The sequence below is a fragment of the Cheilinus undulatus genome, linkage group 19 (genome assembly GCF_018320785.1).
Source record: "Cheilinus undulatus linkage group 19, ASM1832078v1, whole genome shotgun sequence".
Lineage (NCBI taxonomy): Eukaryota > Metazoa > Chordata > Actinopteri > Labriformes > Labridae > Cheilinus > Cheilinus undulatus.
In genome coordinates this window covers 19,315,490-19,321,489 of record NC_054883.1, presented here as the reverse complement: position 1 = coordinate 19,321,489, position 6,000 = coordinate 19,315,490, and positions in this window count along the sequence as shown.

Genomic DNA, 6,000 nt, shown 5'->3' with positions numbered 1-6,000 from the left:
CCTGTGCAAATTGACAGAGCTTGAGTATGTGTCCAGATGTTGGAGCCTGACTGAGATCTATCCACACAGACTCAGTGCTGTGATTGCAGCCAAAGGCTCATCTAATAAAACTTAGCCTAAGTTCAGTCTGGAAGACCATATTCTCTCTTAGTGGTTCATGTCTGCACATTTTCATGTATTTCCTCACTCATGCTCTCTGTTACATCATAATCAGCTGTTCACATCACCTGGTCACACCTATCCAATAGCACTGCTCCACGTCCTCACTGTTGGCCTAACATATCACTGCTGCCCCTTTTAAATGTGGCTTCCTCCTCCATCAGCCCATTCATGGCGGGGGTTCCGAGCAACCCTCCACCTCCCCATCACTGCCAAGTCTACAAGTCCATCAACGTTCAGATGGATAAAGATGTCATCTTCAGCCATCACCACCACCACCAGTGTCTGGACTCCAGGGGGATAGATCTTTCCGCCGCTCAGGGCAGACACCCTTCGATCATGCTATGTCCTTGTGGAGTTCAATGCCAAAGAGACTCCGACAATAATTCAATATCACATATGTAAGGTAAAATGTTATCTTTAAATCAGTCACTGGTCTCTCCTGATTGAACTGAATACTGGTTTGAAGGGGACGAATTTTTATGCAGTCACTTATTTCACATTTTTGTTTAATTGATATTACTTTACTTTGTAGAAATCTGTTTTCACATTGACATTAATGGGGTTTCTATTTTTTTAAATTTTTTTGGTCAAAAAGCCAAATTGTATTGACCATGATTGATTTAAAACAATAATAAAAGGGTACAATATCCAAGGGGTGAATACTTTTTAGACATTGTATATGTTTTTCTTCTACGGCTACATTTATCATCATCATCAACAGTGAATGTTCATGTTTCCATGGTTACCGAAGACCCCTCCAATTAAAGACATCACCGTGGTACTCTAGGATTGTGGGAACTTAAGTATTTTTGACTGACATCACAAATAAACATGTTTTTCACTAAAAGAGGTTGATTTCTTACAAACTTGTTTTGTACAGGAGCTTCTATCTTCATTTCACACTCAGGTAGCTGAGGTATGTTTAACTTAATATTTCTGACGTCTTGGCTGATAATCAAATCCACTGTAAAGAAATTAATGGGAATTTTACTGCTGGAACTACACTGTTGGGCTGTATTGATAAGAGCAATCCATCCGCGTACTTTGCCTAAGCGATGCTGGTTCTGTTCCTTTTTGGGTGAAAACTTTTCATTTAAATGAGTCTTTGGTGATTTATAAGCTTAAATTTCAAACTGTGCTGTTTGGGAGCCCAAATCCTTTGACCCATGAGTTAAAAATGAAAATGAGAACTCTTCGGAACAGTGATTTCAGCATAACATTAAAAAATAAAGTTAAAGCTGTATACGGGTGTCTGTTCAGACTAGTGTTAGGTATGTTGCATTTTATTAATGGGCAGCGATACCACCTTATACACTTAAACATAGCAGCCCAGTCAGAGCTATTGTTAGCAGTGCTGCTAATTGCTTGCTAACGGTGTACGGTTGTGCTTTGACCTTCATGCACAGCCTACACAAGCCGACATTGCTCACTGCTGTCTTTATCAAAACAAGCTAAGTTATCAGCGTAGAAACTTAACAGAAGAGGATAAAGTGCACCTTCCAAGGAGAAAATCATTTTGAGCAAATCAAGATTAAAGTTCAAATGGCAAGATTAAAGTCGAAATGTCTAGATTAGAGATGGAATGATAAGATTAAAGGTGAAATGACAAGATTGAAGTTGAAATGTCGAGAATAAAGTCGACATAATTAGATTAAAGCCAAAATGTCGAGATTATAGTCGAAATGTCAAAAATAAAGTCGAAGTGACAAGATTAAAGTAGAAATGATGAGATTAGAGACGGAATGACAAGATTAAAGGCGAAATGACAAAATTACAGTTGGACTGTCAATATTACAGTCGAAATGACAAGAATAAAGTCAAAATGTCGAGGGTAAAGAAATGTCGAGAATAAAGTCTGAATGACAAGATTAAAGTTGAAATGTCGAGAAAAAAGTTTAAATGTGGTGATTCAAGTCAGTGATAAAATTAAATATGAAAGTGATGAGATTAAAGTCAAAATGATGATATTAAGGTTGAAATCTAGAGATTAAAGTCAAAATGATGAGATTAAAGCAAAAATGTCGAGATTAAAACATCTCCATACGTAATGTTACAAGATTATTTCATAGCGTGGTGAATGTACAGGTCACAACTTGTCCATGAGAGCGTTTTGGAGTTGTTGGATTGTGTATTTGATGAGGGAAAGCCAAAGTACCCTCTGCTTACATAGCATTAGGTGTGCAGCTTGTCTATCTGTCCCCCCAGATCTAGAAACAGCTTGCACCGACAACTAAAGGAAACCAACCTATTACTAAGACTGTAGGAATTATGGCAATGGGCAAATTTGCCAAAATGTTGAAGTATCCCTTTAAAGTCGAAACATCGACAATAAAGTTGAAGTGACTAGATTAAAGTTGAAGTGACAAGATTAAAGTAGAAATGACGAGATTAGAGACGGACTGACAAGATTAAAGGTGAAATGACAAGATTAAAGTTGAAATGTCCAGATTAAAGTTGAAATGATGGGGAAAAAGTCAAAATGTCGAGAATAAAGTCTATATGACAAGGTTAAAGTCGAAATGTAAACAAAGTCAAAGTGACAAGATCAAAGTAGAAGTGACGAGAATAAAGTGGAAGTCATGAGATTATAGTTGAAATGACGAGATTAAAGTTGAAATGAGGAGATTAAAGTTGAAATGAGGAGATTACAGTGGAAATGAGGAGATAAAAGTGGAAATGTTGAGATTAAAGTCGAAATGTTGAGAAAAAAATTAGAAATGTCAAGAGTAAAGTCAAAATGTCGAGAATAAAGTCTAAACCTGCTATTACAAAAAGCAGATCTTAGACTGAAGAGGATTAGGGCCATTCTGAAGGAGAAAATAATTTGGGGCAAATTGAGATTGAAGTTGAAATGACAAGAATAAAGTCGAAATCATGGTTGAGTCTGTGTGTCTCTGCAGGTGATCAGATGGAGAGGAAGAGACAGAAGCGCTTTTAATGTCCCCCTATTGATGTATGAGTATTTAAGATGATAACAGTGAATCGTACGCCTCATATCAATGAACATGTTTTACAATTTCTAATTACTGGATTAAACAACAAAGAGATTTTCTCTCATTAGATCAAAACACAGTGTCTAAGATCCACTGTTGGTAACAGCAAGTTTCAACTTTATTCTCTTCATTTTGACTTTAATCTCGATTTGCCCAAAATTATTTTCTCCATCGAAAATGGCCCTAGTCCTCTTCTGTACTTAGACACTGTGTGTTTATGTGCTAAAGAGAAAGAATATTTTTGTTGTTAATTTAAATAATGAGGTATAGTTACATTTTCATTGATATAAAGCATAAGGCATTTCGTAGAGACAGTCACTATCCTGTTATTGTCTTAAATGCTCATACATCAACAGGAGGGACATAACAGCTCTCGTCTCTATTCCTTTTCCTCTCCCTCTGATCACTCGTAGAGATGCACAGGCAACAGACTCAACCTCAGTAAGGGGATAGCGAAGGGAGATTAAACAAATTTACTGACATTTCTGAAGGGAAGCATGGAGGCACTGCGTGAAGGCAGCAATAAAAAGAAATGGTGATTTCTATCTCTAAATTCCATACAAAAAATGTTGTGGGCATTGTGTTTTGCAGGTTACATTTTCTTTTCTTTTTAAAAAAATCATTTATTTATTTTATTTGTGCAGAAAAATTACAAGAAATAGGGACACAAATAAGTGAACAAGGGGACACAAAATTTAAACACAAGATACTGACTTATAGAATATAATGTAATCAGTGGTGGGTAGAGTACACAGTAACAGTACTCAAGTAAAAGTAAAAGTACCCATAAGGATAAGTACTTGAGTAAGAGTAAATAACTACCTTACTAAAAGACTACTCAAGTAGTGTGTCACTTCACTAGTAACTTCATTTTGTGCAATTTATTATTTTGCATTACGACATATTATTCAGGGGTAGTGTATTTTGCACAGTGTCATAAATAAAGTAGCATAACTTGCTGAAAGTAAAAGAAATAAAAAACTTAACTTTTACATAAAGCAGCAGTCAAGTTATGTTTGTCAATCACAATTATGACATGAAAAATTCAATATAATGATAAAAAACACAGACTCCTTCTCTCATAATAGTTATCTTATTTCTACATGGTGATTTTAATCTCAGATACATGAATTTGTAAACTTTTTAAAATCATATTATATTTATATTATCATGTGTTAATGATTTTTGGCCTATATTAATGAAATGAATCTTATGAACTGGCCTCATTTCTGACTTTTTGCCCTGTTTTATTGAACTTTTACTTTTTAGCTCCAATTTATGAATTTCTATTCTGATAATCTCTCAGCAAATTTGGCAAGCCAAACTGAAACTTATTAAAACCAAAGACAGCTTTGGCCCACTAGCCCCACGTTATAACCATGTTAGGTATAATCACTGATATAAGAGATATGCCACACATACATGATAATAAATTAGTGTCACCTATGACGTAATGTTAAATAATGGCGTGTAAAACCATATTTGTGGCACAGTTACATAGGTGATTTGGACACGTGACATCGCAGTCTGCAAGTGAAAAGAGAGATTTGAACATACACGTTTTGCTAACTAGCAGTGCAGTCGTTAGTTTGTTTAGCTTACTTACCATCAGAGGTGTCAAGTAACTAAGTACATATACTTTGTTACTTTACTTAAGTAGAAATTTTGGGTTTCTATACTTTACTGGAGTAATTATTTTTCAGCCTACTTTTTACTTCTACTTCTGAAAATTTCAAGCGATTATCTGTACTTTCTACTCCTTACATTTTAAAAATAGCCTCGTTACTCCTATTTCATTTCAGCTTGTTTTCATTCCGGCTTGGCATCGTTCAAAAAAACACCAATAAAAAACCCAAAACTTATCCAGATAAATCGCGCCATCTGGATAGAGTGGATTTGATTGTGGTTGGATGAGAAGTATAAACATAATACCATTCTGACACCCTATTGGTTTATACGCAATCCATAGCACCTACATGACACAAATCCCATCACACTCCAGCAAGGAAATAGCAGACGTATGTAGCCTAGTACGAAGATGTCCATGGCAGAGACTCAAGAGGACTCGAGCTAAATGTTCCAACCAAGCACCAGTGAGGAGGCTGGTAGTACACATACTGTATATGGTTCTTGAATGTATTTGCATTGTACTAAAATGCATTCATTTTCAATGGGCATAAATACGGCTGAAACAGGTGCATCTGAAATTTTTCAACATTAACGTTTAATATAACATTATAGTCATTATGGCCTTTAGAATTTTTTTTTTTTTTTTTTTTGGGAGGTGGGATAGTGCACAATGGTAGAATGGAATGCAATGGTAGAATGGAATGGTAGAATAGAATGGAATGGAATAGTAGAATGGAATGGAATGGTAGAATAGAATGGGATTGAATGGAATGGTAGAATATAATGAAATGGTAGAATGGAATGGAATGGAATGGTGGAATGGAATGGAATGGAATGGTAGAATAGAATGGAATGGTAGAATGGAATGGAATGGTATGGTGGAATGGAATGGAATGGCAGAATAGAATGGAATGGTAGAATGTAATGGAATGGTAGAATATAATGGAATGGTAGAATGGTATGGAATGGAATGGAATGGTTGCATGGAATGGTAGAATGGAATGGAATGGTAAAATGGAATGGAATGGAATGGTAGAATAGAATGGAATGGTAGAATGGAATAGAATGGAATAGTAGAATAGAATGGAATGGTACGATGGAATGGATTGGAACGGCAGAATGGAATGGAATGGTTGAATGGAATGGAATGGTAGTATAGAATGGAATGGTAGAATGGAATGGAATGGTAGAATGGAATGGAATGGTAGAATAGAAT